At 49.3% G+C, this 20,442-nt stretch overlaps 29 non-coding genes across 29 annotated transcripts; all 29 read right to left on the bottom strand.

Annotated features, from left to right (window-relative positions):
- Positions 1-395: 395 nt before the first annotated feature.
- On the bottom strand, positions 396-477 carry Trnas-cga (transfer RNA serine (anticodon CGA)). The gene has a single exon. It is a non-coding gene; the product is annotated as a tRNA-Ser (tRNA).
- A 138-nt stretch (positions 478-615) lies between these two features.
- Trnak-uuu (transfer RNA lysine (anticodon UUU)) lies at positions 616-688 on the bottom strand. Its single transcript has one exon. It is a non-coding gene; the product is annotated as a tRNA-Lys (tRNA).
- A 353-nt stretch (positions 689-1,041) lies between these two features.
- Trnas-aga (transfer RNA serine (anticodon AGA)) lies at positions 1,042-1,123 on the bottom strand. The gene has a single exon. It is a non-coding gene; the product is annotated as a tRNA-Ser (tRNA).
- A 742-nt stretch (positions 1,124-1,865) lies between these two features.
- Positions 1,866-1,947, bottom strand: Trnas-cga (transfer RNA serine (anticodon CGA)). Its single transcript has one exon. It is a non-coding gene; the product is annotated as a tRNA-Ser (tRNA).
- A 138-nt stretch (positions 1,948-2,085) lies between these two features.
- Trnak-uuu (transfer RNA lysine (anticodon UUU)) lies at positions 2,086-2,158 on the bottom strand. The gene has a single exon. It is a non-coding gene; the product is annotated as a tRNA-Lys (tRNA).
- A 353-nt stretch (positions 2,159-2,511) lies between these two features.
- Positions 2,512-2,593, bottom strand: Trnas-aga (transfer RNA serine (anticodon AGA)). The gene has a single exon. It is a non-coding gene; the product is annotated as a tRNA-Ser (tRNA).
- Positions 2,594-9,294: 6,701 nt separating this feature from the next.
- Trnak-uuu (transfer RNA lysine (anticodon UUU)) lies at positions 9,295-9,367 on the bottom strand. Its single transcript has one exon. It is a non-coding gene; the product is annotated as a tRNA-Lys (tRNA).
- Positions 9,368-9,720: 353 nt separating this feature from the next.
- Trnas-aga (transfer RNA serine (anticodon AGA)) lies at positions 9,721-9,802 on the bottom strand. The gene has a single exon. It is a non-coding gene; the product is annotated as a tRNA-Ser (tRNA).
- A 743-nt stretch (positions 9,803-10,545) lies between these two features.
- Positions 10,546-10,627, bottom strand: Trnas-cga (transfer RNA serine (anticodon CGA)). The gene has a single exon. It is a non-coding gene; the product is annotated as a tRNA-Ser (tRNA).
- A 138-nt stretch (positions 10,628-10,765) lies between these two features.
- Positions 10,766-10,838, bottom strand: Trnak-uuu (transfer RNA lysine (anticodon UUU)). The gene has a single exon. It is a non-coding gene; the product is annotated as a tRNA-Lys (tRNA).
- A 353-nt stretch (positions 10,839-11,191) lies between these two features.
- On the bottom strand, positions 11,192-11,273 carry Trnas-aga (transfer RNA serine (anticodon AGA)). Its single transcript has one exon. It is a non-coding gene; the product is annotated as a tRNA-Ser (tRNA).
- Positions 11,274-12,015: 742 nt separating this feature from the next.
- Positions 12,016-12,097, bottom strand: Trnas-cga (transfer RNA serine (anticodon CGA)). The gene has a single exon. It is a non-coding gene; the product is annotated as a tRNA-Ser (tRNA).
- Positions 12,098-12,235: 138 nt separating this feature from the next.
- On the bottom strand, positions 12,236-12,308 carry Trnak-uuu (transfer RNA lysine (anticodon UUU)). The gene has a single exon. It is a non-coding gene; the product is annotated as a tRNA-Lys (tRNA).
- Positions 12,309-12,661: 353 nt separating this feature from the next.
- Positions 12,662-12,743, bottom strand: Trnas-aga (transfer RNA serine (anticodon AGA)). Its single transcript has one exon. It is a non-coding gene; the product is annotated as a tRNA-Ser (tRNA).
- A 742-nt stretch (positions 12,744-13,485) lies between these two features.
- Trnas-cga (transfer RNA serine (anticodon CGA)) lies at positions 13,486-13,567 on the bottom strand. Its single transcript has one exon. It is a non-coding gene; the product is annotated as a tRNA-Ser (tRNA).
- Positions 13,568-13,705: 138 nt separating this feature from the next.
- Positions 13,706-13,778, bottom strand: Trnak-uuu (transfer RNA lysine (anticodon UUU)). The gene has a single exon. It is a non-coding gene; the product is annotated as a tRNA-Lys (tRNA).
- Positions 13,779-14,131: 353 nt separating this feature from the next.
- Positions 14,132-14,213, bottom strand: Trnas-aga (transfer RNA serine (anticodon AGA)). Its single transcript has one exon. It is a non-coding gene; the product is annotated as a tRNA-Ser (tRNA).
- A 742-nt stretch (positions 14,214-14,955) lies between these two features.
- Trnas-cga (transfer RNA serine (anticodon CGA)) lies at positions 14,956-15,037 on the bottom strand. The gene has a single exon. It is a non-coding gene; the product is annotated as a tRNA-Ser (tRNA).
- Positions 15,038-15,175: 138 nt separating this feature from the next.
- On the bottom strand, positions 15,176-15,248 carry Trnak-uuu (transfer RNA lysine (anticodon UUU)). Its single transcript has one exon. It is a non-coding gene; the product is annotated as a tRNA-Lys (tRNA).
- Positions 15,249-15,601: 353 nt separating this feature from the next.
- Trnas-aga (transfer RNA serine (anticodon AGA)) lies at positions 15,602-15,683 on the bottom strand. The gene has a single exon. It is a non-coding gene; the product is annotated as a tRNA-Ser (tRNA).
- A 742-nt stretch (positions 15,684-16,425) lies between these two features.
- On the bottom strand, positions 16,426-16,507 carry Trnas-cga (transfer RNA serine (anticodon CGA)). The gene has a single exon. It is a non-coding gene; the product is annotated as a tRNA-Ser (tRNA).
- A 138-nt stretch (positions 16,508-16,645) lies between these two features.
- On the bottom strand, positions 16,646-16,718 carry Trnak-uuu (transfer RNA lysine (anticodon UUU)). The gene has a single exon. It is a non-coding gene; the product is annotated as a tRNA-Lys (tRNA).
- Positions 16,719-17,071: 353 nt separating this feature from the next.
- On the bottom strand, positions 17,072-17,153 carry Trnas-aga (transfer RNA serine (anticodon AGA)). Its single transcript has one exon. It is a non-coding gene; the product is annotated as a tRNA-Ser (tRNA).
- A 742-nt stretch (positions 17,154-17,895) lies between these two features.
- On the bottom strand, positions 17,896-17,977 carry Trnas-cga (transfer RNA serine (anticodon CGA)). The gene has a single exon. It is a non-coding gene; the product is annotated as a tRNA-Ser (tRNA).
- A 138-nt stretch (positions 17,978-18,115) lies between these two features.
- Positions 18,116-18,188, bottom strand: Trnak-uuu (transfer RNA lysine (anticodon UUU)). Its single transcript has one exon. It is a non-coding gene; the product is annotated as a tRNA-Lys (tRNA).
- A 353-nt stretch (positions 18,189-18,541) lies between these two features.
- Trnas-aga (transfer RNA serine (anticodon AGA)) lies at positions 18,542-18,623 on the bottom strand. Its single transcript has one exon. It is a non-coding gene; the product is annotated as a tRNA-Ser (tRNA).
- A 742-nt stretch (positions 18,624-19,365) lies between these two features.
- Positions 19,366-19,447, bottom strand: Trnas-cga (transfer RNA serine (anticodon CGA)). The gene has a single exon. It is a non-coding gene; the product is annotated as a tRNA-Ser (tRNA).
- Positions 19,448-19,586: 139 nt separating this feature from the next.
- Positions 19,587-19,659, bottom strand: Trnak-uuu (transfer RNA lysine (anticodon UUU)). Its single transcript has one exon. It is a non-coding gene; the product is annotated as a tRNA-Lys (tRNA).
- Positions 19,660-20,012: 353 nt separating this feature from the next.
- Trnas-aga (transfer RNA serine (anticodon AGA)) lies at positions 20,013-20,094 on the bottom strand. Its single transcript has one exon. It is a non-coding gene; the product is annotated as a tRNA-Ser (tRNA).
- Positions 20,095-20,442: the final 348 nt, after the last annotated feature.

Raw genomic sequence — 20,442 nt, 5'->3', positions numbered from 1 at the left:
ACGATGGACATACTTCCAAGCAACTGCGAGATCTTACGAGAAGACACGCTGCACCACTGCTTTTGCCGCACTCAAATGACTCAATTGCGATACTTAAAAAGAAATGAATGCTCGCTCTGTCCAACACTTTCAAGTACATGTGCGTACTCACGAACACGGCGACTGCGCGAGGAAATGACGGCGGTGCGCTCGTGGGCCTGCGACGGATTTCTGCATTACTAGCTTCCGTGCGAGATGAACCGATAGCCATAGGAAGCAGAGCCCGCCACGAAATTTAGTATCTTTAAACATAAATCTTCGTCTTGCTGAGAGAGGTGGCACTGGTTTGCATTGGCATTCACCCATGCATGTCACATGTGCGCGAAACTTTCTGCTCGTTTGTACGCAAAATCGCACGCAGCCGGTAGGATTCGAACCTACGCTCCCAGAGGGAATCTGATTTCGAGTCAGACGCCTTAACCACTCGGCCACGACTGCCGCTAGCACAAGATTCTCCCGACACGTGCACCTGCTGCCGTTTAGAGCACTGCAGTGCCAGGGAACGGCGTAGCTGCATTTTTTTCCGTAGTGCTTTCACCGCTTGTAGGCGAGCCGCTACCAAAGTATTAAAATTTCCGCCCGGACAGGGACTTGAACCCTGGACCCTTAGGTTAAAAGCCTAATGCTCTACCGACGGAGCTATCCGGGCTCATGTTATCTCCACGTCACTTCCCACTATGCTACGGACACACTGCCTCATGTCGTTTACTGTTGGGCAATCATTGCATGGAGCTGTTACTAATTAAACGTCCTCTGAATGCTCTCTACGAACTCATCACGCTGGGCTCGTAACTGTCTATCGAAGAAAGCTGACACACGATGAAAATCAAATTGCAGCAGCTTTTACGTCTCATACGTTGAAGCAGAGGAGCTTCGTGTTTTGTCGACACTCACTTGCCAACTGGAAAATTCACAAGCGTCTCGAATGCAATGTTTCCCACGTGTTTGCCCATTTCACGGTTCCGTTGGAGACGCTCTTCGCGTCTTGACACAAAAACGAAACGCAGTCGGTAGGACTCGAACCTACGCTCCCAGAGGGAATCTGATTTCTAGTCAGACGCCTTAACCACACGGCCACGACTGCCCGTCGCAGCAGAGTTTCTCTACAAGTGAAACTGCTCCTTTTAAAGCAACCTGGCGGCAGAAAACGCCATGGCCTCACTCGTTTCTGTAGTGCTTCCGTGGCCAGCACAGTAGCCGTTACGACAGTGTATTAATTTTCGCCTGGACAGGGGCTTAAACCCGGGACCTTTCGGTTGTCGGTCTAGCGCTCTGCTTGACTCAGCTATCCTGTCCCTCTGCCAAGCATGGTGGTACAGCTGCAATGTGTGCGAGTGATTTGCGTGTCGTAATTACTGGCTTGGGGCTCCAATGGCGACTTCACCGACTTCCCACTGACGCACCGCTGACGCTAGTTTTCTGTCGTCTTAAACGATGGACATACTTCCAAGCAGCTGCGAGATCTTACGAGAAGACACGCTGCACCACTGCTTTTGCCGCACTCAAATGACTCAATTGCGATACTTAAAAAGAAATGAATGCTCGCTCTGTCCATCACTTTCAAGTACATGTGCGTACTCACGAACACGGCGACTGCGCGAGGAAATGACGGCGGTGCGCTCGTGGGCCTGCGACGGATTTCTGCATTACTAGCTTCCGTGCGAGATGAACCGATAGCCATAGGAAGCAGAGCCCGCCGCGAAATTCAGTATCTTTAAACATAAATCTTCGTCTTGCTGAGAGAGGTGGCACTGGTTTGCATTGGCATTCACCCATGCATGTCACATGTGCGCGAAACTTTCTGCTCGTTTGTACGCAAAATCGCACGCAGCCGGTAGGATTCGAACCTACGCTCCCAGAGGGAATCTGATTTCGAGTCAGACGCCTTAACCACTCGGCCACGACTGCCGCTAGCACAAGATTCTCCCGACACGTGCACCTGCTGCCGTTTAGAGCACTGCAGTGCCAGGGAACGGCGTAGCTGCATTTTTTTCCGTAGTGCTTTCACCGCTTGTAGGCGAGCCGCTACCAAAGTATTAAAATTTCCGCCCGGACAGGGACTTGAACCCTGGACCCTTAGGTTAAAAGCCTAATGCTCTACCGACTTAGCTATCCGGGCTCATGTTATCTCCACGTCACTTCCCACTATGCTACGGACACACTGCCTCATGTCGTTTACTGTTGGGCAATCATTGCATGGAGCTGTTACTAATTAAACGTCCTCTGAATGCTCTCTACGAACTCATCACGCTGGGCTCGTAACTGTCTATCGAAGAAAGCTGACACACGATGAAAATCAAATTGCAGCAGCTTTTACGTCTCATACGTTGAAGCAGAGGAGCTTCGTGTTTTGTCGACACTCACTTGCCAACTGGAAAATTCACAAGCGTCTCGAATGCAATGTTTCCCACGTGTTTGCCCATTTCACGGTTCCGTTGGAGACGCTCTTCGCGTCTTGACACAAAAACGAAACGCAGTCGGTAGGACTCGAACCTACGCTCCCAGAGGGAATCTGATTTCTAGTCAGACGCCTTAACCACTCAGCCACGACTGCCCGTCGCAGCAGCGTCTCTCTACAAGTGAAACTGCTCCTTTTAAAGCAACCTGGCGGCAGAAAACGCCATGGCCTCACTCGTTTCTGTAGTGCTTCCGTGGCCAGCACAGTAGCCGTTACGACAGTGTATTAATTTTCGCCTGGACAGGGGCTTAAACCCGGGACCTTTCGGTTGTCGGTCTAGCGCTCTGCTTGACTCAGCTATCCTGTCCCTCTGCCAAGCATGGTGGTACAGCTGCAATGTGTGCGAGTGATTTGCGTGTCGTAATTACTGGCTTGGGGCTCCAATGGCGACTTCACCGACTTCCCACTGACGCACCGCTGACGCTAGTTTTCTGTCGTCTTAAACGATGGACATACTTCCAAGCAACTGCGAGATCTTACGAGAAGACACGCTGCACCACTGCTTTTGCCGCACTCAAATGACTCAATTGCGATACTTAAAAAGAAATGAATGCTCGCTCTGTCCAACACTTTCAAGTACATGTGCGTACTCACGAACACGGCGACTGCGCGAGGAAATGACGGCGGTGCGCTCGTGGGCCTGCGACGGATTTCTGCATTACTAGCTTCCGTGCGAGATGAACCGATAGCCATAGGAAGCAGAGCCCGCCGCGAAATTTAGTATCTTTAAACATAAATCTTCGTCTTGCTGAGAGAGGTGGCACTGGTTTGCATTGGCATTCACCCATGCATGTCACATGTGCGCGAAACTTTCTGCTCGTTTGTACGCAAAATCGCACGCAGCCGGTAGGATTCGAACCTACGCTCCCAGAGGGAATCTGATTTCGAGTCAGACGCCTTAACCACTTTTTTTTTTTTTTTTTTTTTTGGGCCTCCCTTCTCCCCACACAGCCCATCCAGTCGCTCTCCTTTTATGCCTTCTTCGGCGAGCTTCTATGCTATATCGACTGATTTTTTTTCAAATTTACTGTGACAGTTAGGGAAATGAAATGATGTTTGGCTTCTTCGCCATGTGAGGCTTCTCCTCCGTAGAACTGAAAATTGAAAAATTAAGGCTTCTTGGGAATTAATAAATTGTCACTCTTGCTTCATACTGAAAAAATTAAACAAAAATAGAAAGATTGTAACTGAGGAACACGTGCAAGAAGCTTCCACTGCATTGTGTGCAACGAAACCACCTTCCGATATTACCGAGATCCTGGAAAATCATCATAGATGAAAGTAGTTGCTGGAGATATGGGGTTCATCCAGCAGTAAGTGTGAAGCCGCAGTGCCGTTTCGGGGTTCTGTCCGAGGCCTTCACGGCTACCGTAGCGGCCCTGGGGCACACGAAGTCCCCACCGTACTTCACCCTCAACAGCGATCCCCTACTTTGGCCTGTGACTACATTTTTCGTAGACGAGGGCTATTAAGATGTTTATCCAATCCCTTGTCTCTGAAACAGAATGTGTAACATGTTACCAAAAGTTTTTTTGTGGTCCCTGTGCGTACATATCTGATAATATTTTGCTCGTTCGTATAATTCGTATTCTAAAACACGGTCATTGCCGTGTTCAGATATAACGTAATGTACATAATTGCCAAACAACCACAACACAGCATTGGTTTTCTGGACAGGGAAGAAAACACCATCGGGGAAGAGTAATTTTTCAACATTGATCTCAGTACTAACAGTTCTGGTTATAAAGGCTACCCGCCGTTGGAGTCCCCTCCATATTTCGGCGTATCCGCCACAGAGAAAGCGGTGGATCAATGTGTCAACTGCGTCACATCGGGTGCACACAATCGTGTCACTAAGACCAATGGAGTGCAACTTTTCGTTAGTGGAAACCAGGTTGCCTGAATGTCGGAAGACAGTTCACGATTACTAATATTTTTCCAAATTCTTTTCCAGTCTTTGTCGGGATATCTGCACTCCATTTTGTTGACATGTTCTTTCGTTGTTAAGAGTTCCATTAATTTCCTGCAATTCCTTGATTGTGGATTCGTGACAATACTGTCCATGTAGCTAATCTCTAAAAAGAACTGGCGAATATATTTCAATTTATAATTAATTCCGCATATATTTATGGGTGGACGTAAATTTTCTGGCTGTAGGAGTCGATACAGCCTGGCTGTAATACTATGTGGATGTTTTTCTATAATTTGTAGGGTCCTCTTTATATATAACGCCGTAGTCTTCCGCCATATATCTGTTAAACCTAGGCCACCTTCAGCGGAAGGTAACGTAACTGTATCGACTGCTACTCTAAAAATATTCCCTGTCCATATAAATCGGCAAATGATACTCATTATACGTTTGGCAATGGGTTTCGAAACTGGCAATATTTGACCTATATATATAGCGTTTGATAAAATGGAACAATTAATTATTCTGATTCGTTGTTTAATGTTCAGATGTCTGGTCTGATTGAGTATTGTGGCTCCTCTGATTGTATCCAGTACTTTCTTCCAATTGTAGGTCATGGTCTGAAGCGGACATCGGTAAAAGGTGACACCCAGAGCGGTGTGACGATCGACGGAGCGTGCCCATTCCAAACGGACATCTTGAAGACCTTTAAGATTTAAAAACGAACTCTTCACCTCGTTAACCCTAGCGCCTGTAGCTTCACAAAAGATCTGAATATTCGTTGTTAATTTCTCTAAATCTTCGTTACTACGAATAACCACTCCAACGTCATCAGCATATGCATTGGTGACGTTGTTAACGCCAGATATCGTGATGCCCTCAAGATCGACATCGAGTCTCCTTAGTAAAGGCTCCAGTGCAACAACATACAGGAGCATTGACAAAGGACTTCCCTGCGGGACGCCGTTGCGAATTTCAATGGGTGGAGTGAAATGCCCATTTACAGACACTTGTGTTTGGATGCCTTCAACAATGTTAATTAAAACTTGCACAAAATGTTGACTAAAACCCACATAGGTCAACGTTCTGAACAAAAATAAGTGGTTGACCCTGTCAAAAGCCTTTGAGAAACCGATAAAGGCAAGGCCTCCTGGTGAGGATGACGTTGCAAAAATTGCAGAGACATCCCTATATTCACAAACAGTTTTAAAAATATTCCGCCCCGAGAGACAGGTTTGGTGGTCACCTATGATCTTCTCCATTAGAGGTCTCAGTCTTTCCTTCAGTACACGTGCAATTATTTTATAATCCGAGTTCATCAAACATATTGGTCTCAATTGATTGAGATCTTTAACTGTCGCGTTCCTTCCCTTTGGTATTAGCACAGTTACGCTTTCTTTGAACTCGCGTGGAACAGTAACACCTTGCAACACTTCATTTATCACTTCTGTGAATTGATTACCGATGAGAGGCCAAAATTTACAATAAAACTCTACAGGCAAGCCATCAGGCCCTGGGGACTTACGGGTAGGCGAATATTTAAGTATATCAAACACCTCCTCACATGTGATCGCAGTGGTAAGGGACACATTGTCCTCGTCATTGATAACGTTGTCGATACCTGTAGTTCGTAGCAAATCGTTCGCACAGTCTAGATTATACCGGGTATCAGTATATAACGTACGATAAAATCCATAAACTGCATTTAAAATGTCAGAGTGTTCCGTCAGCACCCGGTTATCGCCCACTCTAAGACAAGCAATAAACGCTCGTCTTCTATTTCTTTCATGTTCGAGTAAGTGGTACAGCGATGCGTTTTCGTCCTCCACCGTTGTCGGGACACGAGATTTAATTTTTAAACCCTCCAGCTGTTGTCGCTTGAGACTTATGAGGTGAGCCTTGATCTTCTTTATTTCAATGAAAACCTCATCAGTCATCTGCTGAGCTGATAGTTCCCTTAGGCATGTATAGTAAAATTCAACGGTATTGCGAGACCACATCGCTCGCTCCCTCCCGTAAGCTATTAGGGATGATCTCAATTTCTTTTTAGCACATGATGTCCACCACGCAAGGCGAGAGCTGTATTTATGGCGCATACGTAGAGCAGCCTGCCATACCTCCGCTACTGTTCTTGATAGGGCACCCTCGAACAACATATGGGTATTCAGCTTCCATAAGGGGCGACCCCAATACGTTCCTTGCTTCTGAAACCGAATGCTGCATTTCACTGCGAGATGGTCCGAAAAGGTAGTGGGAATTACTTCGATACTACTGATTTTATTTTCCAGGTTTGCTGTGACGTATATTCTGTCTATTCTGCTTTGCGAGCGACTACTGATGTACGTAAATTTGACTAACGTGGGGTATTTGCTTTCCCACACGTCTGTCCACTTCATGTTTGTCACCAAAGCCGCCAGTTCCCTGGAGAAGTTAAAATTTGGTCGCTGATCCTTTTTGTGAAGTACACAATTAAAGTCACCACCGATTAAAGCTTCCGCCGGATTCCCCTTAAGTAAATAGACCATATCGTTCTTAAAAAAATTAGCCCTATCATCTCTAGCGTTGTTACCAGAGGGGACATATACATTTAAAACAGTAGTAGTAAAAATTTTACAACTGATGCCCCTCCCATTTTCTAACAGACAGATATCCTTCACATCAATACCATCTCTGATAAGGATCGCAGTCCCACATGTGGCTTCCTGTGCAATATTTAAAATCTCTTGAAAACCTGGGACATAAAAGTTGTGGACATTAAATTCCTGTAGGAGGGCTATATCAGTATCCGACTGGTAAAGGAAATCTTTTAAAGAAGCGACTTTCGTTTCACTGCGAATCCGATTTATATTGATCGTGGTCACATTATATGTCAGTTCCGTTGGCATAGGTGCAGGTAAAAGCAATTGGCTAATGAAGTATACCCCATGCAGAGTCACGTCTGTACCATTCCATTCTGTCTGTCAGAAAGAAAAATAGACATAAAAAAAAAAAAATTAAATGCCACTAGCATGTGTCAGGTCCATCTCCATTCCGTGGTCGGTGCGATCTTCTTGGGCATCGGCCCAATCAAGTCCTTTTCCTGAGACAGTTCGGTCTAAATCCATAGTAGTGCCGGTCTGCAAACCTGCGACGCCAAGCGGTGCGCGAGGTTGTTGTTGAAGTTCATCTGCATCGGCACGACTCATCTCCGCTTCAGTACACTCGTTAACTCGTGCTACTGGGCATTGTTCTCGTAGTCGTTCATTATCCCTTAAATGTTTTAACTTTTCCCGCAATGCAGGAGCTAAACTCTCTGCTGCTTTGTGTGCCAATCTCCTCTTCTTGCCTTTCTTCGAAGATCTCTTCGGCGATCTAGCAGGAGATGAAGTTTGCGACCTGTCAGGAGAAGTACCGGATGATACGTCTGACGTCGCCTGTTCCTTTTTTCGGACAAAAGTCCGCGTATCGCATTCCACAACGGCAGAAGGAGGCGCATCTTTTTCCATGGCTCCCACTGGTAGCAACCCAGTCTCCAATTCTACACTATCGCTCGTTGTGGTTTCCTTGACGCAAGTGTCTTCTGTGGGCGCCAACGTGAAACCAATGTCCAGATTGCTATCTTCGTTCATAGTTCCCGCAGAGTGGATGCCTGGAGCGTCCACTCCTCGGAAGCTAGTGGCAATATCCTCACGTTGGTGGGAATCCTGACGACGCAAGGAAACCTCCGTTGCGGGTATTTGGGGATCTTCGGCCGAGTCCGCGGAAGAACGAGCAACCACAGTGGGAGAGTTGGAAAAAGTTGGCGTCGGCATAGATTCGAGGGGCGCGGAGCTGATCGGCAGACCATCCGCAAATCTAGAGCTTGAAGCCGGAGTATCATCGACAACCGCCCGCGAGGCAGCAGGCTCCCCGCGCACAGGCGGCACCGACTCGCCTCGGCTGCGGAAGTCAGCAGCGGCAGCGTATGACAACTTCATACCAACAACAGGGCCGGAGCTCGGCATCTCGTCACGCGGTAACTGCGGGACACGCCTCCGTGAACATTCTGCACGAATGTGTTCCGTGGAATTGCATAAAGCGCAAGTCCGCGGTTGCCCATCATAGATAATCAAAGCACGATACCCACAAATATTAAGATAAGAGGGGACATGCTTCTGTAATTCAATCTTAATTTGCCTTACGCCGTTCAAGACAGGAAACATATGAGCTTCAGACCACCTTTCTGCCACATTGGAAATAATTCTGCCATAAGGCCGAAGGGCAACATTAAGTTCTTCGGGCGGAATTTCAAAAGGGAGCTCAAACACTCTGATCGTACGAATCCCGTACCCAGCATGACTAACAGCAACGTCACTCACATTCCCATCAGAATGATTAAACTTCACGCTACCTCCGCAACGATCCACAATGGAACTACATAATTCTGGACTTTTCATCTTCAGATACACAGCATTTGTCACAAACGAGAGATAAACTCCGACAACATCATCACCGTTAATCAATACTTTTTCGATAAACCATGCTTTAATTTCAAATGCTTTAGGTCGAACGAAATTTCGATCGAAAGTAAACTTGATTGTGTCTTTCCTCAAATAATTCGACCTATTCATTCTAGAACTTCATGAATACAAGTGCAACACGAATAGCGGCTTAGCAGCACCACTAACCTCAAACGCAGCGACTCAGCCTATGTTTACTACAGCCAGACGTCCAGCTCCGCCACACGTCCGTCCCGCTCGGCGGCTGACTCGCAACTCTCGGCCACGACTGCCGCTAGCACAAGATTCTCCCGACACGTGCACCTGCTGCCGTTTAGAGCACTGCAGTGCCAGGGAACGGCGTAGCTGCATTTTTTTCCGTAGTGCTTTCACCGCTTGTAGGCGAGCCGCTACCAAAGTATTAAAATTTCCGCCCGGACAGGGACTTGAACCCTGGACCCTTAGGTTAAAAGCCTAATGCTCTACCGACTGAGCTATCCGGGCTCATGTTATCTCCACGTCACTTCCCACTATGCTACGGACACACTGCCTCATGTCGTTTACTGTTGGGCAATCATTGCATGGAGCTGTTACTAATTAAACGTCCTCTGAATGCTCTCTACGAACTCATCACGCTGGGCTCGTAACTGTCTATCGAAGAAAGCTGACACACGATGAAAATCAAATTGCAGCAGCTTTTACGTCTCATACGTTGAAGCAGAGGAGCTTCGTGTTTTGTCGACACTCACTTGCCAACTGGAAAATTCACAAGCGTCTCGAATGCAATGTTTCCCACGTGTTTGCCCATTTCACGGTTCCGTTGGAGACGCTCTTCGCGTCTTGACACAAAAACGAAACGCAGTCGGTAGGACTCGAACCTACGCTCCCAGAGGGAATCTGATTTCTAGTCAGACGCCTTAACCACTCGGCCACGACTGCCCGTCGCAGCAGCGTCTCTCTACAAGTGAAACTGCTCCTTTTAAAGCAACCTGGCGGCAGAAAACGCCATGGCCTCACTCGTTTCTGTAGTGCTTCCGTGGCCAGCACAGTAGCCGTTACGACAGTGTATTAATTTTCGCCTGGACAGGGGCTTAAACCCGGGACCTTTCGGTTGTCGGTCTAGCGCTCTGCTTGACTCAGCTATCCTGTCCCTCTGCCAAGCATGGTGGTACAGCTGCAATGTGTGCGAGTGATTTGCGTGTCGTAATTACTGGCTTGGGAGCTCCAATGGCGACTTCACCGACTTCCCACTGACGCACCGCTGACGCTAGTTTTCTGTCGTCTTAAACGATGGACATACTTCCAAGCAACTGCGAGATCTTACGAGAAGACACGCTGCACCACTGCTTTTGCCGCACTCAAATGACTCAATTGCGATACTTAAAAAGAAATGAATGCTCGCTCTGTCCAACACTTTCAAGTACATGTGCGTACTCACGAACACGGCGACTGCGCGAGGAAATGACGGCGGTGCGCTCGTGGGCCTGCGACGGATTTCTGCATTACTAGCTTCCGTGCGAGATGAACCGATAGCCATAGGAAGCAGAGCCCGCCGCGAAATTTAGTATCTTTAAACATAAATCTTCGTCTTGCTGAGAGAGGTGGCACTGGTTTGCATTGGCATTCACCCATGCATGTCACATGTGCGCGAAACTTTCTGCTCGTTTGTACGCAAAATCGCACGCAGCCGGTAGGATTCGAACCTACGCTCCCAGAGGGAATCTGATTTCGAGTCAGACGCCTTAACCACTCGGCCACGACTGCCGCTAGCACAAGATTCTCCCGACACGTGCACCTGCTGCCGTTTAGAGCACTGCAGTGCCAGGGAACGGCGTAGCTGCATTTTTTTCCGTAGTGCTTTCACCGCTTGTAGGCGAGCCGCTACCAAAGTATTAAAATTTCCGCCCGGACAGGGACTTGAACCCTGGACCCTTAGGTTAAAAGCCTAATGCTCTACCGACTGAGCTATCCGGGCTCATGTTATCTCCACGTCACTTCCCACTATGCTACGGACACACTGCCTCATGTCGTTTACTGTTGGGCAATCATTGCATGGAGCTGTTACTAATTAAACGTCCTCTGAATGCTCTCTACGAACTCATCACGCTGGGCTCGTAACTGTCTATCGAAGAAAGCTGACACACGATGAAAATCAAATTGCAGCAGCTTTTACGTCTCATACGTTGAAGCAGAGGAGCTTCGTGTTTTGTCGACACTCACTTGCCAACTGGAAAATTCACAAGCGTCTCGAATGCAATGTTTCCCACGTGTTTGCCCATTTCACGGTTCCGTTGGAGACGCTCTTCGCGTCTTGACACAAAAACGAAACGCAGTCGGTAGGACTCGAACCTACGCTCCCAGAGGGAATCTGATTTCTAGTCAGACGCCTTAACCACTCAGCCACGACTGCCCGTCGCAGCAGCGTCTCTCTACAAGTGAAACTGCTCCTTTTAAAGCAACCTGGCGGCAGTAAACGCCATGGCCTCACTCGTTTCTGTAGTGCTTCCGTGGCCAGCACAGTAGCCGTTACGACAGTGTATTAATTTTCGCCTGGACAGGGGCTTAAACCCGGGACCTTTCGGTTGTCGGTCTAGCGCTCTGCTTGACTCAGCTATCCTGTCCCTCTGCCAAGCATGGTGGTACAGCTGCAATGTGTGCGAGTGATTTGCGTGTCGTAATTACTGGCTTGGGGCTCCAATGGCGACTTCACCGACTTCCCACTGACGCACCGCTGACGCTAGTTTTCTGTCGTCTTAAACGATGGACATACTTCCAAGCAGCTGCGAGATCTTACGAGAAGACACGCTGCATCACTGCTTTTGCCGCACTCAAATGACTCAATTGCGATACTTAAAAAGAAATGAATGCTCGCTCTGTCCATCACTTTCAAGTACATGTGCGTACTCACGAACACGGCGACTGCGCGAGGAAATGACGGCGGTGCGCTCGTGGGCCTGCGACGGATTTCTGCATTACTAGCTTCCGTGCGAGATGAACCGATAGCCATAGGAAGCAGAGCCCGCCGCGAAATTCAGTATCTTTAAACATAAATCTTCGTCTTGCTGAGAGAGGTGGCACTGGTTTGCATTGGCATTCACCCATGCATGTCACATGTGCGCGAAACTTTCTGCTCGTTTGTACGCAAAATCGCACGCAGCCGGTAGGATTCGAACCTACGCTCCCAGAGGGAATCTGATTTCGAGTCAGACGCCTTAACCACTCGGCCACGACTGCCGCTAGCACAAGATTCTCCCGACACGTGCACCTGCTGCCGTTTAGAGCATTGCAGTGCCAGGGAACGGCGTAGCTGCATTTTTTTCCGTAGTGCTTTGACCGCTTGTAGGCGAGCCGCTACCAAAGTATTAAAATTTCCGCCCGGACAGGGACTTGAACCCTGGACCCTTAGGTTAAAAGCCTAATGCTCTACCGACTGAGCTATCCGGGCTCATCTTATCTCCACGTCACTTCCCACTATGCTACGGACACACTGCCTCATGTCGTTTACTGTTGGGCAATCATTGCATGGAGCTGTTACTAATTAAACGTCCTCTGAATGCTCTCTACGAACTCATCACGCTGGGCTCGTAACTGTCTATCGAAGAAAGCTGACACACGATGAAAATCAAATTGCAGCAGCTTTTACGTCTCATACGTTGAAGCAGAGGAGCTTCGTGTTTTGTCGACACTCACTTGCCAACTGGAAAATTCACAAGCGTCTCGAATGCAATGTTTCCCACGTGTTTGCCCATTTCACGGTTCCGTTGGAGACGCTCTTCGCGTCTTGACACAAAAACGAAACGCAGTCGGTAGGACTCGAACCTACGCTCCCAGAGGGAATCTGATTTCTAGTCAGACGCCTTAACCACTCGGCCACGACTGCCCGTCGCAGCAGCGTCTCTCTACAAGTGAAACTGCTCCTTTTAAAGCAACCTGGCGGCAGAAAACGCCATGGCCTCACTCGTTTCTGTAGTGCTTCCGTGGCCAGCACAGTAGCCGTTACGACAGTGTATTAATTTTCGCCTGGACAGGGGCTTAAACCCGGGACCTTTCGGTTGTCGGTCTAGCGCTCTGCTTGACTCAGCTATCCTGTCCCTCTGCCAAGCATGGTGGTACAGCTGCAATGTGTGCGAGTGATTTGCGTGTCGTAATTACTGGCTTGGGGCTCCAATGGCGACTTCACCGACTTCCCACTGACGCACCGCTGACGCTAGTTTTCTGTCGTCTTAAACGATGGACATACTTCCAAGCAGCTGCGAGATCTTACGAGAAGACACGCTGCACCACTGCTTTTGCCGCACTCAAATGACTCAATTGCGATACTTAAAAAGAAATGAATGCTCGCTCTGTCCATCACTTTCAAGTACATGTGCGTACTCACGAACACGGCGACTGCGCGAGGAAATGACAGCGGTGCGCTCGTGGGCCTGCGACGGATTTCTGCATTACTAGCTTCGGTGCGAGATGAACCGATAGCCATAGGAAGCAGAGCCCGCCGCGAAATTCAGTATCTTTAAACATAAATCTTCGTCTTGCTGAGAGAGGTGGCACTGGTTTGCATTGGCATTCACCCATGCATGTCACATGTGCGCGAAACTTTCTGCTCGTTTGTACGCAAAATCGCACGCAGCCGGTAGGATTCGAACCTACGCTCCCAGAGGGAATCTGATTTCGAGTCAGACGCCTTAACCACTCGGCCACGACTGCCGCTAGCACAAGATTCTCCCGACACGTGCACCTGCTGCCGTTTAGAGCACTGCAGTGCCAGGGAACGGCGTAGCTGCATTTTTTTCCGTAGTGCTTTCACCGCTTGTAGGCGAGCCGCTACCAAAGTATTAAAATTTCCGCCCGGACAGGGACTTGAACCCTGGACCCTTAGGTTAAAAGCCTAATGCTCTACCGACTGAGCTATCCGGGCTCATGTTATCTCCACGTCACTTCCCACTATGCTACGGACACACTGCCTCATGTCGTTTACTGTTGGGCAATCATTGCATGGAGCTGTTACTAATTAAACGTCCTCTGAATGCTCTCTACGAACTCATCACGCTGGGCTCGTAACTGTCTATCGAAGAAAGCTGACACACGATGAAAATCAAATTGCAGCAGCTTTTACGTCTCATACGTTGAAGCAGAGGAGCTTCGTGTTTTGTCGACACTCACTTGCCAACTGGAAAATTCACAAGCGTCTCGAATGCAATGTTTCCCACGTGTTTGCCCATTTCACGGTTCCGTTGGAGACGCTCTTCGCGTCTTGACACAAAAACGAAACGCAGTCGGTAGGACTCGAACCTACGCTCCCAGAGGGAATCTGATTTCTAGTCAGACGCCTTAACCACTCGGCCACGACTGCCCGTCGCAGCAGCGTCTCTCTACAAGTGAAACTGCTCCTTTTAAAGCAACCTGGCGGCAGAAAACGCCATGGCCTCACTCGTTTCTGTAGTGCTTCCGTGGCCAGCACAGTAGCCGTTACGACAGTGTATTAATTTTCGCCTGGACAGGGGCTTAAACCCGGGACCTTTCGGTTGTCGGTCTAGCGCTCTGCTTGACTCAGCTATCCTGTCCCTCTGCCAAGCATGGTGGTACAGCTGCAATGTGTGCGAGTGATTTGCGTGTCGTAATTACTGGCTTGGGGCTCCAATGGCGACTTCACCGACTTCCCACTGACGCACCGCTGACGCTAGTTTTCTGTCGTCTTAAACGATGGACATACTTCCAAGCAGCTGCGAGATCTTACGAGAAGACACGCTGCACCACTGCTTTTGCCGCACTCAAATGACTCAATTGCGATACTTAAAAAGAAATGAATGCTCGCTCTGTCCAACACTTTCAAGTACATGTGCGTACTCACGAACACGGCGACTGCGCGAGGAAATGACGGCGGTGCGCTCGTGGGCCTGCGACGGATTTCTGCATTACTAGCTTCCGTGCGAGATGAACCGATAGCCATAGGAAGCAGAGCCCGCCGCGAAATTCAGTATCTTTAAACATAAATCTTCGTCTTGCTGAGAGAGGTGGCACTGGTTTGCATTGGCATTCACCCATGCATGTCACATGTGCGCGAAACTTTCTGCTCGTTTGTACGCAAAATCGCACGCAGCCGGTAGGATTCGAACCTACGCTCCCAGAGGGAATCTGATTTCGAGTCAGACGCCTTAACCACTCGGCCACGACTGCCGCTAGCACAAGATTCTCCCGACACGTGCACCTGCTGCCGTTTAGAGCACTGCAGTGCCAGGGAACGGCGTAGCTGCATTTTTTTCCGTAGTGCTTTCACCGCTTGTAGGCGAGCCGCTACCAAAGTATTAAAATTTCCGCCCGGACAGGGACTTGAACCCTGGACCCTTAGGTTAAAAGCCTAATGCTCTACCGACTGAGCTATCCGGGCTCATGTTATCTCCACGTCACTTCCCACTATGCTACGGACACACTGCCTCATGTCGTTTACTGTTGGGCAATCATTGCATGGAGCTGTTACTAATTAAACGTCCTCTGAATGCTCTCTACGAACTCATCACGCTGGGCTCGTAACTGTCTATCGAAGAAAGCTGACACACGATGAAAATCAAATTGCAGCAGCTTTTACGTCTCATACGTTGAAGCAGAGGAGCTTCGTGTTTTGTCGACACTCACTTGCCAACTGGAAAATTCACAAGCGTCTCGAATGCAATGTTTCCCACGTGTTTGCCCATTTCACGGTTCCGTTGGAGACGCTCTTCGCGTCTTGACACAAAAACGAAACGCAGTCGGTAGGACTCGAACCTACGCTCCCAGAGGGAATCTGTTTTCTAGTCAGACGCCTTAACCACTCAGCCACGACTGCCCGTCGCAGCAGCGTCTCTCTACAAGTGAAACTGCTCCTTTTAAAGCAACCTGGCGGCAGAAAACGCCATGGCCTCACTCGTTTCTGTAGTGCTTCCGTGGCCAGCACAGTAGCCGTTACGACAGTGTATTAATTTTCGCCTGGACAGGGGCTTAAACCCGGGACCTTTCGGTTGTCGGTCTAGCGCTCTGCTTGACTCAGCTATCCTGTCCCTCTGCCAAGCATGGTGGTACAGCTGCAATGTGTGCGAGTGATTTGCGTGTCGTAATTACTGGCTTGGGGCTCCAATGGCGACTTCACCGACTTCCCACTGACGCACCGCTGACGCTAGTTTTCTGTCGTCTTAAACGATGGACATACTTCCAAGCAGCTGCGAGATCTTACGAGAAGACACGCTGCACCACTGCTTTTGCCGCACTCAAATGACTCAATTGCGATACTTAAAAAGAAATGAATGCTCGCTCTGTCCATCACTTTCAAGTACATGTGCGTACTCACGAACACGGCGACTGCGCGAGGAAATGACGGCGGTGCGCTCGTGGGCCTGCGACGGATTTCTGCATTACTAGCTTCCGTGCGAGATGAACCGATAGCCATAGGAAGCAGAGCCCGCCGCGAAATTCAGTATCTTTAAACATAAATCTTCGTCTTGCTGAGAGAGGTGGCACTGGTTTGCATTGGCATTCACCCATGCATGTCACATGTGCGCGAAACTTTCTGCTCGTTTGTACGCAAAATCGCACGCAGCCGGTAGGATTCGAACCTACGCTCCCAGAGGGAATCTGATTTCGAGTCAGACGCCTTAACCACTCGGCCACGACTGCCGCTAGCACAAGATTCTCCCGACACGTGCACCTGCTGCCGTTTAGAGCACTGCAGTGCCAGGGAACGGCGTAGCTGCATTTTTTTCCGTAGTGCTTTCACCGCTTGTAGGCGAGCCGCTACCAAAGTATTAAAATTTCCGCCCGGACAGGGACTTGAACCCTGGACCCTTAGGTTAAAAGCCTAATGCTCTACCGACTGAGCTATCCGGGCTCATGTTATCTCCACGTCACTTCCCACTATGCTACGGACACACTGCCTCATGTCGTTTACTGTTGGGCAATCATTGCATGGAGCTGTTACTAATTAAACGTCCTCTGAATGCTCTCTACGAACTCATCACGCTGGGCTCGTAACTGTCTATCGAAGAAAGCTGACACACGATGAAAATCAAATTGCAGCAGCTTTTACGTCTCATACGTTGAAGCAGAGGAGCTTCGTGTTTTGTCGACACTCACTTGCCAACTGGAAAATTCACAAGCGTCTCGAATGCAATGTTTCCCACGTGTTTGCCCATTTCACGGTTCCGTTGGAGACGCTCTTCGCGTCTTGACACAAAAACGAAACGCAGTCGGTAGGACTCGAACCTACGCTCCCAGAGGGAATCTGATTTCTAGTCAGACGCCTTAACCACTCGGCCACGACTGCCCGTCGCAGCAGCGTCTCTCTACAAGTGAAACTGCTCCTTTTAAAGCAACCTGGCGGCAGAAAACGCCATGGCCTCACTCGTTTCTGTAGTGCTTCCGTGGCCAGCACAGTAGCCGTTACGACAGTGTATTAATTTTCGCCTGGACAGGGGCTTAAACCCGGGACCTTTCGGTTGTCAGTCTAGCGCTCTGCTTGACTCAGCTATCCTGTCCCTCTGCCAAGCATGGTGGTACAGCTGCAATGTGTGCGAGTGATTTGCGTGTCGTAATTACTGGCTTGGGGCTCCAATGGCGACTTCACCGACTTCCCACTGACGCACCGCTGACGCTAGTTTTCTGTCGTCTTAAACGATGGACATACTTCCAAGCAGCTGCGAGATCTTACGAGAAGACACGCTGCACCACTGCTTTTGCCGCACTCAAATGACTCAATTGCGATACTTAAAAAGAAATGAATGCTCGCTCTGTCCAACACTTTCAAGTACATGTGCGTACTCACGAACACGGCGACTGCGCGAGGAAATGACGGCGGTGCGCTCGTGGGCCTGCGACGGATTTCTGCATTACTAGCTTCCGTGCGAGATGAACCGATAGCCATAGGAAGCAGAGCCCGCCGCGAAATTCAGTATCTTTAAACATAAATCTTCGTCTTGCTGAGAGAGGTGGCACTGGTTTGCATTGGCATTCACCCATGCATGTCACATGTGCGCGAAACTTTCTGCTCGTTTGTACGCAAAATCGCACGCAGCCGGTAGGATTCGAACCTACGCTCCCAGAGGGAATCTGATTTCGAGTCAGACGCCTTAACCACTCGGCCACGACTGCCGCTAGCACAAGATTCTCCCGACACGTGCACCTGCTGCCGTTTAGAGCACTGCAGTGCCAGGGAACGGCGCAGCTGCATTTTTTTCCGTAGTGCTTTCACCGCTTGTAGGCGAGCCGCTACCAAAGTATTAAAATTTCCGCCCGGACAGGGACTTGAACCCTGGACCCTTAGGTTAAAAGCCTAATGCTCTACCGACTGAGCTATCCGGGCTCATGTTATCTCCACGTCACTTCCCACTATGCTACGGACACACTGCCTCATGTCGTTTACTGTTGGGCAATCATTGCATGGAGCTGTTACTAATTAAACGTCCTCTGAATGCTCTCTACGAACTCATCACGCTGGGCTCGTAACTGTCTATCGAAGAAAGCTGACACACGATGAAAATCAAATTGCAGCAGCTTTTACGTCTCATACGTTGAAGCAGAGGAGCTTCGTGTTTTGTCGACACTCACTTGCCAACTGGAAAATTCACAAGCGTCTCGAATGCAATGTTTCCCACGTGTTTGCCCATTTCACGGTTCCGTTGGAGACGCTCTTCGCGTCTTGACACAAAAACGAAACGCAGTCGGTAGGACTCGAACCTACGCTCCCAGAGGGAATCTGATTTCTAGTCAGACGCCTTAACCACTCGGCCACGACTGCCCGTCGCAGCAGCGTCTCTCTACAAGTGAAACTGCTCCTTTTAAAGCAACCTGGCGGCAGAAAACGCCATGGCCTCACTCGTTTCTGTAGTGCTTCCGTGGCCAGCACAGTAGCCGTTACGACAGTGTATTAATTTTCGCCTGGACAGGGGCTTAAACCCGGGACCTTTCGGTTGTCGGTCTAGCGCTCTGCTTGACTCAGCTATCCTGTCCCTCTGCCAAGCATGGTGGTACAGCTGCAATGTGTGCGAGTGATTTGCGTGTCGTAATTACTGGCTTGGGGCTCCAATGGCGACTTCACCGACTTCCCACTGACGCACCGCTGACGCTAGTTTTCTGTCGTCTTAAACGATGGACATACTTCCAAGCAGCTGCGAGATCTTACGAGAAGACATGCTGCACCACTGCTTTTGCCGCACTCAAATGACTCAATTGCGATACTTAAAAAGAAATGAATGCTCGCTCTGTCCAACACTTTCAAGTACATGTGCGTACTCACGAACACGGCGACTGCGCGAGGAAATGACGGCGGTGCGCTCGTGGGCCTGCGACGGATTTCTGCATTACTAGCTTCCGTGCGAGATGAACCGATAGCCATAGGAAGCAGAGCCCGCCGCGAAATTTAGTATCTTCAAACATAAATCTTCGTCTTGCTGAGAGAGGTGGCACTGGTTTGCATTGGCATTCACCCATGCATGTCACATGTGCGCGAAACTTTCTGCTCGTTTGTACGCAAAATCGCACGCAGCCGGTAGGATTCGAACCTACGCTCCCAGAGGGAATCTGATTTCGAGTCAGAGGCCTTAACCACTCGGCCACGACTGCCGCTAGCACAAGATTCTCCCGACACGTGCACCTGCTGCCGTTTAGAGCACTGCAGTGCCAGGGAACGGCGTAGCTGCATTTTTTTTCCGTAGTGCTTTCACCGCTTGTAGGCGAGCCGCTACCAAAGTATTAAAATTTCCGCCCGGACAGGGACTTGAACCCTGGACCCTTAGGTTAAAAGCCTAATGCTCTACCGACTGAGCTATCCGGGCTCATGTTATCTCCACGTCACTTCCCACTATGCTACGGACACACTGCCTCATGTCGTTTACTGTTGGGCAATCATTGCATGGAGCTGTTACTAATTAAACGTCCTCTGAATGCTCTCTACGAACTCATCACGCTGGGCTCGTAACTGTCTATCGAAGAAAGCTGACACACGATGAAAATCAAATTGCAGCAGCTTTTACGTCTCATACGTTGAAGCAGAGGAGCTTCGTGTTTTGTCGACACTCACTTGCCAACTGGAAAATTCACAAGCGTCTCGAATGCAATGTTTCCCACGTGTTTGCCCATTTCACGGTTCCGTTGGAGACGCTCTTCGCGTCTTGACACAAAAACGAAACGCAGTCGGTAGGACTCGAACCTACGCTCCCAGAGGGAATCTGATTTCTAGTCAGACGCCTTAACCACTCGGCCACGACTGCCCGTCGCAGCAGCGTCTCTCTACAAGTGAAACTGCTCCTTTTAAAGCAACCTGGCGGCAGAAAACGCCATGGCCTCACTCGTTTCTGTAGTGCTTCCGTGGCCAGCACAGTAGCCGTTACGACAGTGTATTAATTTTCGCCTGGACAGGGGCTTAAACCCGGGACCTTTCGGTTGTCGGTCTAGCGCTCTGCTTGACTCAGCTATCCTGTCCCTCTGCCAAGCATGGTGGTACAGCTGCAATGTGTGCGAGTGATTTGCGTGTCGTAATTACTGGCTTGGGGCTCCAATGGCGACTTCACCGACTTCCCACTGACGCACCGCTGACGCTAGTTTTCTGTCGTCTTAAA

The sequence above is a fragment of the Schistocerca gregaria genome, chromosome 3 (assembly GCF_023897955.1).
Source record: "Schistocerca gregaria isolate iqSchGreg1 chromosome 3, iqSchGreg1.2, whole genome shotgun sequence".
Taxonomy (NCBI): Eukaryota; Metazoa; Arthropoda; class Insecta; order Orthoptera; family Acrididae; genus Schistocerca; species Schistocerca gregaria.
Note: the sequence above shows the minus strand (reverse complement) of the source record. Positions and strands in the feature narration are given on the sequence as shown.